The following is a 14,807-nucleotide window of genomic DNA, read 5'->3' as shown; positions in this document are numbered from 1 at the left end:
TCGCTGGGGATTCCCTCTCCCCCAGCCCCATAGATATTAGAAAGAAATAATTCTCAGATAGCTACCGAAAGTAACCCGGAGTGACGGGTCATGTGGCGGCAGCAACTATTTTCCTCTAATTTTCTTTCCATTTTTTTTGATCTGGCGGAGAAGCATTGGAGGAGGCAAAGATGGCTGTTTGACAGACAGCCATGAATCTTCCAATGGGATAATGAGGAGACCGTTTACTATCCAATTAGCAAGGGAAGGAGGCAGCCAATGGTGAGAGCTTAGAGGCGGGATATTGGAAGCGGGAGATAACTTGTTTGTAATTCTGGGATTGTGTCCAGAACCAGCTGGCAACGGTAGTAAACCTATCCGGAGATAGACCTCTTTTTTGTTTTCTTTTCAGGTCTGTCTGCAATAAACAGTAACACCGATTTATATACACAATATAATTGAATTATACAAATATTTGACACACTTAGAGACCATCTGCTGCACAGCATAAATTACTGGACCAAAAATCCAGAGAACCAAGTTTAAATGGCCGCTGTGGAATTGGAATTCAGTTATTAATCCGCTTTATTAAAAAAAAACTCGGCGCTGGCAGTAATGACGTAGTGAAAAAAACTCATTGAACAAGGGGCAATATTTTATGTGCCTATGGACCCGCCAACATGCATCCTCTGATATGGCCCAGGAATTATTCAGTTCAAGATAAATGAGGTTGTATATATGTTCGGTAAAGCAAACCCCAATTCCCACTTCCCAGTTAATCATCCTTATATTTTTAAAATGCACTGAGATTTCTGCATTTCTTTCCAAGCAATAAGTGGAGACCACCCTCCCACCAAAATTTCTGTTAATTCTAACTTTATTTAACTTTAAGCCAATGCTCCCCAGCTGCCAGAAGCCAGATCACTCACATTCACCTAATGTTGGCCTCATCAGTATATTAATGCATCATAGACAAGACTCTCCCAGTCTCAGCAATCATTTTTCATGTCCAAGGTTCCTAATAACATTGTTATTAGTCACTTTGATAGCCAGCTAAATTCTCATTTATTGTGGTATTCTGGCTGTGGCCTATCGACTGTTGGATATCTTTTGAGTATGATCTTTCTCATAATCTTCTCCTCAGCCACTAAAGTAACGTGTCCTGCATACCTTATCTTCCTGTTCTGGTGATGCCCAGCTCCCTATGAACCACAGTTATATCCTTTATGTTTCTCAGCTGTTATCATTAATTGTGTATTCCCTTCCTTTAATTACCTGCACAAATCCATTACCTTAAACAACTTAGAAATTAGCTCTGTTTTCTAATTATCTGCCCAACTTGATAAATCCCGGCAATCTACAGCTTTCTTCCATTTGATCACACATCAACTGCTATATCATTGCAAGCTTTTCAATCATGGTTCCTACTATTGAGTCTAAATCATTGATATATATCACAAAAAGCCAAGGTGTTAACATGAAATTTATTATCGAAGTGCATATATGTTACCATTTGTAAATAGAACACAGAGTGTTACAACACAGTCTGCCCCTTCGGCCCACAATGTTGCGCCAACCTTCTATTCTATTCTAGGGTCAATCTAACCCTTCCCTCCCTCCCCTTCCCTCCTATATATTCCTCAATTTTTCTATAATCCATGTGCCCATCTAAGAGTTTCTTAAATGTCCCCTATGTACTGGCCTCTACCACCACCCCAGGGAGGGATTTCTGCCCTGAGATTCATTTTCTTGGATGCATTTATAAGAAAATTAAGGAATACAAGAGGAATTATCAAAAACTATAATAAACAAAGACAGGCATATAGCCAATGTACCAAAGAAGGCAAACTTGGGTGAATAAAGAAATAATACTGAGAACATGAGTTAAAAAGAGTCCTTGAAAGTGAGTCTGTAGATCATAGAAGCAATTCAGATTCCAGTTTAAGATGTGCTACAGAAGGTGAGCAACAGCCTACTGGTAGTTCAAAAAGCAAGAAATTTGACCAGAACATTACTAATAACACTTTTCCAAAGTAAATAATGGTGAACTATCACAGCAAACAATAAAGAAGCAAGTGAAGGTGAACCGGATTGGAGGGATGAGCCATACTGGTGCGTTACAAAGCCAAAATGTAATGAGTTCAAAACAGGGTCAGAGGTGGAGTTGGAGTGAGCAATTTGGAGAGGAGGAATTTTGATGCCCGTCCAACTAACCCACGTGCAAGGATGGATCGCTCTAAGCGCCAAACCAATTTGGAGAGGTCGAGAATGGCTTCGGACTGGGTGGCGAGGTCAAAGCCCAGAGCGTATCACCATGATGGGGCCCTGGTCCTTATGCGAAGCATGATCTGCTGTTTGGACAATTTAAATGCCAGCCCACATAGACTGGAAAGGCAGGGCGTTGGGATTTTAGAGAGGGCCGGGCCAATTTCACTCTGAGGTTGTGAGACTGCCTCGACTGCTACGCGTCATATCTGCAAGCTTTGCGGCGGTTTACCCCATTCCGGGCTGCTCCAGAGATTTGGATCTAAGGACTCAGTCTGGTTCGGAATGCTGTCGCTCGCTTCTATTGTTTGCACGGTTTGTGTTTTTTCTCTTTCTCTGTGCATTGGCTGTTGGTCTTTATTTTGTTTCAGTTGGGCTCTTTCAGGTTTCTTGTTTTGGTGTTGCCTGTAAGCAGACAAATCTCAAGGTTGTACAATTTATACATACTTTGAGTCTTTGAGAGTAGTGGTGAATGAAGCTATCCATGCAAGTTCACACGCCTGATGGTTGTCGGGTTATAACTGTTACAGAACCTGAACATAAGGCTTCTGCACTTCTTGCTCAATGGTGTAAGTGAGAAGAAGGCTTGGTAACAATGAAAGTCTTTGATGATCGATGCAGCATTTTTGTAATTTTGTTCCAAGTGCTCAGTGTTGGGGAAGACTTTGTCTTCATATATGGGCTCTATCCACCACTTTCTGTAGACTTTTTTTTTGCTGGGCATTCATGTTTCCCTACTAAGCCATGTTACAACCAGTTATGATACCGGCTGTGTGCCAATGGAAGTTTATCATTGTTGTTGGTGACATGCCAAATCTACAATTTGTTAATAGATGTATTATCACTGAAGACAAGAATGAGGATTGAAGGGGGAAATGACGATTTGCTGTGTTTTGTGTTTCACGGTTCATGGCTCACTTTGGACACACAGCATATGTCAGTAAGAACTAAAGGCTTCTTGATTTACAAGGTGGACTGGACTGCTGATTTGGAGAAGGCAGAAGGTGTGGGGTCTGTGTTTCATGATAAACTCTCTGTGATGTTCAGACATAGCTGTCTTGTCACACTCTTGTTCCCCCAACCTGGAACATCTAATGATTAAGTGCTGAGCATTCCACTTACCAAGAGAGTTCACCCAACTGCAGGTTATGGGGATGGGGGAAGGGAGAGGGAGGGAATTACCGGAAGTTGGAGAATTCCCTCCCTCTCCCTTCCCCAATCCTACTTTCACTCTGTCTCCTCTTCTAGCTGCCTATCATGCCTATCAACCTCTCTCATGCTTCTGCCTTCTTCTACTACCCATAGTGCTTTCCCCTTACATTACTTCTTCACCTCTCCTGCCTATCCCCTCCCTGCTTCCCCTCCCCCACCCCTTGATCTTTCCTCTGATTGGTTTTCCACCCTCCCCCCACCTTTTTTATGGGGCCCCTGCCCCCTCTTTCTTCAGTCCTGACGAAGGGTCTCGGCCCGAAACGTTGACTGAAAAATGCTCGATAGCTGTTGCAGAGCTTTATTGCTATACCCTCTTATAAAGTGAAATCAAGCAACATAGGTGGCAACAAGGCTTCGCTCCCAGGTGAGCTCAATGCCTTCTATGTTTGCTTTGTCCATCAAAACATGGAGAAACTCCCACAGCCTTCCCAATGACCCTGTGATTTCAGTCTTTGAGGCCAACGTGAGAGCAACCTTTAGGATAGTGAAACAGTGGAAAGCATTCAGCACAGATGGGCACCTGGCCAAGTACCAAGGTTGTAGAACACACCTTCTGGTGCTACTTGGACACATCTTCACTGATGAACCCGGAGCCGTTGGATGTTTTGGGTCTTTACTCATCAGACACCCTCACCTGGGCAACCCAGCCGGGCATGATCAGCCCCCGATTTGTGTCCAAGTGGCACACTAATCCAAGGATCCCCCCTCGGGATCAACAGACACCACAAGGCCTTTTCAGCAGCCTCCAGAATGTTCTTGGTGGCTCTTCTGCACTGCAGTCCTTTAACTCCAAGGAGATAAGAGTCCGCTGTAATGAATGGCCAGCAAAGCCCTGGCACCCAATGTCGACTGGCTCACAGTGAGCTCTCCAGCCATTGCTCCAGCGTTCTGCAACAAGATCTGTGTATTTAGCCCTCTTGCACTCGTTGGCCTCTTCGATCCGGTCTTTCCAGGGGACAGTAAGTTTCAGCAGGACCACTTGCTTTGTAGACTCCGATATTAACACCATGTCCGGGCGGAGCAGAGTAGCTGCGATGATCTCTGGGAATTGGAGCTGTCAGTCTCATGCAGTGGCAAGATGCCCTCCCGAGGAGCTAGGCCGATGCTGAGCCTTCTCCCCCTGCTCTAATAAAGGTGATGGACTGTTTGGGAGCGTGCTGATTTTTGCTGTCTTGAATCGCTGTGCTGATTGCATCTGCCCCAGACCATAGGATTTGGTCATGGTGCCAGCGGGATCGACCTTCCCCCAACACATTCGGGCAGCAGCTGAGGATGTGCTCCAAAGTGCCCCTCTTCTGGCACAGTTGGCATGCTGGAGTGTTTGCCATGCCTCACCTGTGCAGGTTGGCCGGGCTTGGGAGAACGTCATAGACTGATTGGATGAGAAACTTGATGTGCAATGGTTCGGCTCTCCAGAGCTCTGTCCAGGTGAGCTTGCGAGGTTCTGCAGGCTCCCATCTAGTCCAGGCGGCCTGTTTGCACATGCCGACCATCTTACTGCATCGATCTTCCTCCATTTCTGCTTGTATCTCGTCCTGAACCAGTTGACTCTTCTCCTTTCCGCGGGTTTTGTCGTAGGGTTGTTTAGAAAACCAACCCAGTCCTGCCTGCCCCACCGCCCACCGAAATGTTGTCCCACAGCCCTGCCTCCACTCTGTCGACAGCTTCCTGTGCCTGCCACTTCCTTTCGGTCTTTACGTGGATCCCTGCCGAAGCAACTTTAACATCAGAGGAGTCTTGGTACATCATAACCTCCCTGGCTCGAGTGACTTTCAATTCCTCTGATAGGCCACTGATGGGGAGCTGCAACTTGGTGGAATGCCCATACAGGGCAATGCTTCTTAAAGTCCGGGGGAGCCCCAACCACCTCCAGAAAAACTGACTGATGGTCTTCTCTAGAGCCTCCACTGTTGACATTGGCACCCCGTAGACTAGAAGGGGACAGAGTAGCCTTGGCAAGACTCCATGTTGGTACATCCAGGCTTTGAATTTTCCTGGAAGCCCCAATTTGTCAATCGCAGTGAGCCAGGTTATCAAGTCGCTCCTGGTTTGTTGAACTGCAGCTGTGTCCTTCAGGGAACTGTCGAAGATCTTGCCAAGGCTCTTGACTGTTTTTTCTATCACCATTGGAATCTGGATCCCTCTCAGGGTAAAGCGGAACTGGCTGGCCACTCTTCCCTTCTTCAGGACCAGAGACCTGGACTTGGCTGGTTTAAAGCTCATCCTTGCCCATGAGATGAGCCATTCCAGCCCTTGAAGGAGCCATCTGCACCCAGGGGCGGATGTTGCCATCACCATCAGGTTGTCCATGAATGTTCTTATGGGGGGCCACCAAGTGCCAGATCTACATTCCACCTCCACTGACTTGACAATCATGTTCATGGCCAACGAGAAGAATGACACTGAGAGTGTGCAGCCAGTGATTATGCCCTTCTCCAGCCAATGCCAGGCAGATGTTTGTGACCCTGAGGAGACTCTCAACCTGAAGTTGCTTTAATAGTCCAGAATGAGGTTTTGGATCATCTCTGGAACTTGGTGTCTTGTCAGTGCTATTTCAATGAGCTTGTGTGGGATGGATCCATAGGCATTAGTTAGGTCTAGCCAGAGTGCTGCAAGGTCTCCTCTGTTTTCCCTTGCCTCCCGGATCAGGTGGGTCACCACTCCTGTGTGCTCTAGGTAGCCAGGTGCTCCTGGGACTCCCCACTTCTGTACTGAGATGTCTATGTATCCATTCTTCAAGAAGAACTCAGTTAAACGTTGGGCCACAATCTTAAAGAAGATTTTCCCTTCAATGCTGAGCAGTGAGATGATATGAAACTGCTCGATTTTGCTTGAATCCTCTTCTTTTGGTATCCAGACACCCTCCTCTTGCCTCCACTGAGCAGCGACCTTTCCTCTCCACCAGATCACCTTTAAGATCTTCCATAGTTGCACAAGGAGCAGTGGGCACTGCTTGTAGATCTTGTAAAGACCCTTGTTGATCAGCTGGCTGCAGTTCACTGATATCTTTAACCCCTTGCTTTAGCAGCCTGAGGTACCCACTTGCTTCAAGAACACTTCAATTAATCTGGTGCCTAAGCGGATTAACCTGCCTCAATAACTATCATCCTGAAGCACTCATGTCTAGTGATGAAGTTCTTTGACAGACTGGTGAAGAAACACATCAACTCTTGCCTGAGAACTTAATTTGCCTTCCATCACAACAGGTCCACAGCAGATGCCATTCCTTTGGCTCTTCTCTCAACCTCAGAACAATTGAACGGCAAAGATACATATATCAGGATGCTCTTATCGACTACAGCTCAGCATTCAATACTATTGTCCCCTCAAAATGAATCAATTATCTTTAAGAACTTGGCCTCAATACTTCTTTGTACAATTGGATCCTCGATTTCCTCACTTGCAGACCCCAGTCAGTTTAGATGGACAACAACATCCCCTTCACATTTTTCCATCAGTACTGGTGATTCACAAGGCTTTATACTTATGACTATGAGGCTAAGCACAGCTCTTATGCCATATTTAAGTTTGCTGATGGTACCACTGTCAATGGCTGAATCAAAGGAGGTGACAAATCAACTTGTAGGAGGAAGATTGAAAACTTGGCAGAGTGGCGCCACAATAACAACCTTTTACTCAAAGTCAGCATGAATGAGGAACTGATTATTCACTTCATGAGAAGGAAACCTGAGGTCCATGAGCAAGTCCTCATTGGAGGATCAAAGATGGAGAGCATCAGCAACTTTAAATTCCTTGGTTTTGTCTTTACATAGGACCAGCATGTAAGTACAATTATGAAGAAAGCACAGCAGCCCCTCTACATCCATAGAAATTTACAAAGTTTCAGCATGACATCTAAAACTTTGACAAACTTTGATAGATGGGTGGCGGAGAGTATATTGGCTGGTTGGATTATGGCCCAATATTAACAGAAAGTCCTAAAAAAGTGTTAGATAAGGCCCAGTCCATCTAGGGTAAAGCCTTCGCCACCACTCGGTATATCTACATAGAAAGCTATCTCAGGAAGGCAGTCTCCATCATCAAGGGCCCCCAATACCCAGCCCATGTTCCCTTCTTGTTGCTTCCATCAGGAAAAAGGTACAGGAGCCTCAGGACCCACACCGCCAGATTCAGGAACAGTTACTGCCCCTCGACCATCAGGCTCTTGAACCAGTGAGGATAATTTCATTAAACATTACTCACTCCATCACTGAACTGCTCCCACAACCTATGGCCGCATTTTGAAGGACTCTTCATCTCATGTTCTCAATAGTTATTGCTTATTTATTTATTTATTTTTTTATTATTTTCTGGTTTGTATTTGCATAGTTTATTGTTCTTTGCATATTGGTTGCTTGTCCATCCTGTTGGGTGCAATCTTTCATTGATTCCATTGTGTTTCTTGGACTTACTATGCATTCCTGAAAGAAAAAGAATCTCAGGACTACTCTTGGAATGCTAACATATACAGTGCCTACAAGAAGCATTCACCCCCCTTGGAAGTTATCATGTTTTATTGTTTTACAACATTGAATCACAGTGGATTTCATTTGGCATTTTTGACACAGCTCAACAGAAAAAGGTTCTTTTGTGTCAAAGTGAAAACAGATCTCTACAAAGTGATCTAAATTAATTACAAATATAAAACCAAAATAATTGATTGCATAAGTATTCACTCCCTTCAAGTCAGTATTTAGTGGATGCACCTTTGGCAGCAATTACAGCCTTGAGTCTGTGTGGATAGGTCTCTATCAGCTTTGCACATCCGGACACTGCAATATTTCTCCATTTTTCTTTAAAAATTGCTCAAGCTCTGTTAGATTCCATGGGGATTATGAGTGAACAGCCTTTTCAAGTCCAGCCACAGATTTTCAATTGGATTGGGGACTCTTACTTGGCCACTCCAGGGCATTAACTTTGTCGTTTTTAAACCATTCCTGTGTGGCTTTGGCTTAATGCTTGGGGTCATTGTCTTACTCGAAAACAAACCTTCTCCCAAGTTGCAGTTCTCTTGCAGATTACATCAGGTTTTCCTCCAGGATTCCCCTATTTTGCTGCATTCATTTTACCCCGAACTTTCACAAGCCTTCCAGGGCCTGCTGCAGTGAAACATCCTCACAGCATGATGTTGCCACCACTATGCTTCATGGTAGAGATGTATGTTTTTGATGGTGTGTGGTGTTTGGCTTATGTCAATCACAGCACTCAGTCTGATGGCCAAAGAGCTTGATTTTGGCTTTGTCAGACCATAGAACCTTCTTCCAGCTGACTTCAGAGTCTCCCACATACCTTCTGGAAAACTGTATCTAAGATTTCATGTGAGATTTTTCCAACCATGGCTTTCTCTTAGCCACTCTCCCATAAAGCTGCGAATAGTGAAGCACCCGGGCAACAGTTGTTGTAAGCACAGTCTCTCTCATCTCAGCCACTGAACCAAGTAACTCCTCCAGAGTTGTCATAGGTATCTTAGTGCCTTTCTTACATGGTCACTCCGTTTTTGAGGATGGCCTGATCTAGGCAGATTTACAGCTGTTCCAGATTCTTTCCATTTCTTGATGATTGATGTAACTGTACTCCAAGGGATATTCAGTGACTTGGAAATTTTCTTGTGTCCATCTCCTGACTTTTGCTTTTCAATAACCCTTTCATGGAGTTGCTTGGATTGTTCTTATGTCTTCATGGTGTACTTTTTGCCAGGATACTGACTCACCAGCAGTTGGACCTTCCAGATACAGGTGTATTTTTACTACAATCAATTGAAACACTTTCACTGCTCACTGGTCTCCGAAAACAGATCTCCATTTATCTGAGTATGTGACTTCTAAAACCAATTGGCTGCATAACTGATGATTTGGTGTGTCATATTAAAGGGGGGGGGGAGTGAATACTTACCCAACAAATTATTCTGTGTTTTTTTTTCATTTTTAATTGACTTAGGTCAATTTGTAGAGATCTACTTTCACTTTGACACAAATGCGTCTTTCTCTGTTGATCAGAGTCAAACTTAAATCAATGTTGTAAAACAATAAAACACGAAAACTTCCGGGGGGGGGGGGGGGGTGGGTGAATACTTTTTAGAGGCTTTGTATGTATATGTACTTTGATAATAAATTCACTTTGAACTTTTACCTTTGAACTATGCAAACTTATCAGAAATTAGAAGCATTGTCTGTGGTGGCATTCACCTGCTGATTCCAGGAGTGATCTCTGATATGTTAACATCAAAGAATTTAAATTTACTGACCCTCTCCATCTCCTATCCCCCAATATGGATTGACCTCCAGACCTACAGCTTCTTCCTCCTGTAGCTGATAATCAGCTCTTTGGTATTGCTGATGTTGTTTGAGAGATTGTTGTGGCACCATTCAATGAGATTTTCAGTCTTCCTCCTATATGCCATTTCATTATCACTACTATCAACACCCAGTATGAACTCCACTACTATCAGCTTTCCAATCACGAAGTACTCCTCAACCATCAGCATTTGCCTCCTGCTACTAACCTAACTTTGGATCTCTGGGACCTTGTCGCCTTTTGCTTTTCTAAACTCATGTCACGTAACTTGTGACACTTCGCTAAAACCCACATAGACAAGGAAGAAATACCTATATTTATGTAGAATTTAATGCATCCCTTTCCAGAAATCCATCATCAGTTTAACAAGGAAAGACATACCTTTAAAATGCAATCTTTTGAAGACTACAGTAAATACGGTATCCATTTTGCAAATAGAAAATATCTCCAAACAGCAATGTGATAATGACCAAAAAACTTACATTGATAATGTTCACTCAGAGTATTAACCAGTCTTCTGAGGCTGACCTCAGCAATGAAGAAGAATCTTCAGCCTGAAACATCAACTGTTTGTTCATTCCCATGGATGCTGCCTAACCTGGTGAGTTCCTGGTGTGTTGCTTTGGATATCCAGCATTGCAGAATTTCTCATGTTTGAGGTTGTCCTCTGCTGCTTTTTCTCTGAGTGATGCATTGGGGTCCTTTAAGTCAGCCAGGAAAGCAAATAAGGCCACAGTTCAAACATATGAGTGAACACACCTCTCACAGTGGTGAAAGCCAGTATTGTGTCCTGGATTGTGCCTGGAATCTACAAAGCCATAAATTAGGTCAAGAATATCACAAATAGAGACTAAACTGACAGAAAAATATGTTCCGTTCTTCAATCTTCCCTCTTGCCTCCTCAAACAAAATCAAAGTTATATTGTTCTAAAATATGCAACATGACAATGAAATATTGAGCAGCTCTTTCAAAGACGGTATCAGATAGAAGAATTAAGCCCCATGAAACCTTTATATCCCATGGTGCTGTTGAAGCACAGTGAGTCTCAACCATTGTGTGTGTCTTAACCATAGCACTAAAATAATGTGGTCATTATTTTATTGGAGATGCTGGGACCTTGTTCCATGCAAATTGGCCATTATATTTCTTATATTGCAACAGAGACTGTGCCAGAGTATTGGCTGGCTATAAAACCGAGATGCTTTGAGGTCATGAAAACCACTATATAAATACACGTCTTACAAATCAAGTTGTTAAGTCACATGGAAGAGCACAATATGGAGATAAACAGATCATTAAAACAAGAGTGCTAGATGATGAAGCCATAAAGGATATTGCTGAAATACATGCACACAATGTTGAACATGCCAATGTGACAGGAGGAAAATGTATCTACACCATGTGTGGCTAGAATAGAGAATACAATACTGGGGAGTAATGAAGGAGAAATTCAGCAGGAACTGGATTGTTACTGAAATGAAAAATAAAATTGAAGATTTATGGGGAGAGAGCAGTGGAGTGGAACATTTGAAATGGTCAAGGATGGATTCTATTGAATGAACTGCCTCGATCCAGTCTTTTCCACTTTGGTATTTTGTGTTCAGCTGAGGATGCACCATTACAGAAGAGATGTAAACCAAATGGCAAGGATGCAAAATAGATTGGAGTGTTATCAAGATGAAAAATTTTCCTCAAGATAACTACAGTTGATAGAAGTTTTCAATGTCGTTCATGATAATAGTCAGATAACAGAGAACAACATCGAGAGCGTGGGAATTAAGATTATACAGGAGTTAATCTTGATACAGGAGTTCATTTTACAGTTCTTTTGATTTTTATTTAAATTGATTTTTAGTAAATGGCTCAAGTAAAAGCAAACACCCATATAGAATTGGGTTGAATGACAGGCCTCTGCATTAACATTTTTTTTACAATTTTCTCAATATAGTAATAGCTTTGCCCTTCTCCAGCTTGGATATTCCCTCTGAATTCCAAAGGGATTGCAGAGAGGCCATCTGCTTGGTTCCAAAGCAGGTATGGTGGTGACAGTATACCACTTAGGGGTTCCAGATGGTCATCAATTCTGGGGCTCATTAGCAGTTTCATTGAGTGATTTGCTGGACCTAAATGGCCAGTTTTCTGTGGTTCATCTGTGGAAGATCTGCTGGCCATTGTTTGTGGACTGGAAATAGATGCTGAGCAGCAGAGTGGCCAACAATAACCCAATATAAATCTGGAAAAAATAGAGAGCATTATTTTGTAAGGCTTCAGGCGACTCCATGAAAAGTTAATTTCTGAACTTTCACGAAGAACGTTAGAACATAAAAAATCCCAGCAGGAGTAGGCCAGGCAGCCCTTCCAACCAGTGCGGCCATTCATTAAGAGCATGGTTGGTCTCTACCATTTTCCTGCACTGTCCTCACATCCCTCAATTCCCTTAATGTCCAGAAAAAAACTGTTGATAGTGATTTAAATGATCACAATGAGCTTCCACAGTCACCACAGCACCCTCTTCCCCACCCGATTGAGAATTTCAAGGTTCACAACCCTCTGAGTGAAGAAGTTTCTCTTCACCTCAGTTCTAGATAGTCTGTTCCTTCAGAAAATGTACCCAGGTCCCAGATTCCTCAGCCTAAGGAAAAATTTACCCTGCATGTAGCCTGTCAGACAGTTTAAGTGTATATTTCTCATTCTTCTGCAACACAGAGTGCATCTTCAGTCTACTCAATGTCTCCTGAAATTCACCATCCAGAAAATATAAACTTACTTTTTGTGACACTTCCTTGATAGCAACTGCATCCTTTATGAAGTCATACAGCACATATAACAGACCCTTTGGCCCAACTGGTTCATGCTGTTGAAGATTCCAATCCAAAGTACCCACTTTGGCTCGTATTTGGTCCATATCTCTCCAATCTTTTCCTATCACTCAGGTAAGAACAAACTGCGGACTATACCCCAGATGCAGTTTCACCAAGGTGCCACACTATCACAAAAGGGCTTCTTTATTCATGCTTTCCACCAGGAGGAGGTACCTGTGGTCCCTCTCCCAGTCACTTCCACAACTCTGGGGATCTCTCTCTCCTGCCTTCAATGGACTGGTCTGCACTTTATCCTCTGCCGGCTTCACACTTTCAATCACTGGTTCTTCGACTTTCTCAGATCCTGCAAGGAACGGAAGATCACCCAGCTACCGACCACAGAATCAGCCGTCTCCAATGCTGGCAGGTATGGATGTCTCCAGATCGTGACACCTGCTGCCACCAACTCATGCCTTGACCAACAGCATTTCCAGGCCGGCTCTTCACACACTGCCACTGGAACACCCCCATCCCCATCTCCCTTTCCCCCAGCCCACTCTGCAGTCCCAAGTCTCTCAGGTCCCACCGCCAGCTTTTGGGCCCTTGGAGAATCCAGCCTCTCACCCCACTTTCCCTGAACACCCCAACCCTCTGACACCACCAACTGCCTATTCCCCTCCAATCCTAGCTCTTATCTGTGCCAGGTCTTCAATATTCCCCTTGACCCCCCTCTCTGAGGCAGTCCTCAGTAGGGACTTCTACTTTGTCGCCCTGTGCCCACACCTCAGTGAGTTCCGCGCCCACCATGTTGCTGAGCATTTCTTCTGCCACCTCCATCTCTGGGCTTACTTCTTTGGCAAGGACTCCCCACCCCTAAATGATGACCCCCCCCCTTCTCCTGTCTTCAACCTCCCTCTTCTTTCCTGGACACCCCGCTCTGGTCTTCTGCCTGCTCCGCACTAATTCTAACCTCACCATCAAACCTGCAGATAAAGGGGTGGTGTAGTAGTCTGGCAGACTGATCTCTACCTTGCTGAGGCCCAGCAACAACTCTCAGACACCTCCTCTTACTTACCCCTCAAACAGGACCACTAAGGAGCACCAGACCATTGTCTTCCACACCATCACCAACTTTATTGACTCAGGAGGTCTTCCATCCACCGCCACCAACCTCATAGTTCCTGCACACCACACCTTCCATTTCCTCCTCCTCCCCAAGATCCACAAACCTGCCTGTCCAGGTTCACCCATTATTTCAGCTTGTTCCTACCTCACTGAATTCATATCTGCATATCTTGGCTCAACTTTATCCCCCCAGTTCAGTCCCTTCCTACCTACATCCATGACACATCACACACTCCTGATCTTTTCAATGATTTCAAGTTCCCTGGCCCTGAGCATCTTATTTTCACCATGGATGTTCAGTACCTATACACCTCCATCCCCCACCAGGAAGGTCTCAAAGCTCTTCGGTTCTTTCTGGACACCAGACCCAACCAGTTCCCCTCCAACACCATTCTCCTCACTCCCTACGCATCCCTGCAGAAAGTGGTGGGGGGCAGGAAGGGAAAGATGTGCTTGGTGGTGGGATCCCCTTGGAGATGGTGGAAGTTATGGTGAACTCTGTGCTGGACGCGAAGGCTAGTGGTAGGTGAGGACAAGTGGAATCCTATCCCTGGTGGTGTGGTCCATTCATCCGTCCCCACTGATCTCCCTCCTGGCACTCATCCTTGAAAGCAGAACAATTGCTACACTTGCCCCTACACCTCCTCCCTCACTACCACTCAGGGCCCCAAACAGTCTTTCCAGGTGAGGCAACACTTCATCTATGAGTCTGTGAGTCTGTTGGGATCATCTACTGTATCCAGTGCTCCCGGTGTAGCCTCTTGTATATCGGTGAGACCCAGCATAGATTGGGAGACCGCTTCGCCAAGCAGCTGTGCTCCATCCACCAGAAAAAGCGGGATCTCCCAGTAGCCACCCATTTATGTCCACTTCCCATTGCCACTCTGACATGTTCATCCATGGCCTCCTCTACTGTTGCAATGAGGCCACAATCAGGTTGGAGGAGCAACATGTTATATTCCATCTGGGTCGCCTCCAACCTGATGGCTTGAACATCAATTTCTCAAACTTCCAGTAATGCCCCCCTTCCTATCTCTATTCCCCATCCGCTTTTCCCTCTCTTGCCTTAACTCATTGACTGCTCATCACCTCCCTCTGGTGCTCCTCCCCCTTTTACTTTCTTCCATGGC

General features: G+C 44.5%; 1 pseudogene; it reads right to left on the bottom strand.

Moving 5' to 3' along the window:
• Nucleotides 1-4,076: 4,076 nt before the first annotated feature.
• LOC132403363 (uncharacterized) lies at nt 4,077-12,656 on the bottom strand (annotated as a pseudogene).
• Nucleotides 12,657-14,807: the final 2,151 nt, after the last annotated feature.

The sequence above is a fragment of the Hypanus sabinus genome, chromosome 13, assembly GCF_030144855.1.
Source record: "Hypanus sabinus isolate sHypSab1 chromosome 13, sHypSab1.hap1, whole genome shotgun sequence".
In the NCBI taxonomy this organism is placed as follows: Eukaryota; Metazoa; Chordata; class Chondrichthyes; order Myliobatiformes; family Dasyatidae; genus Hypanus; species Hypanus sabinus.
The sequence above is the reverse complement of the archived record's forward strand: the minus strand, read 5'-3'. Positions and strand labels throughout refer to the sequence as shown.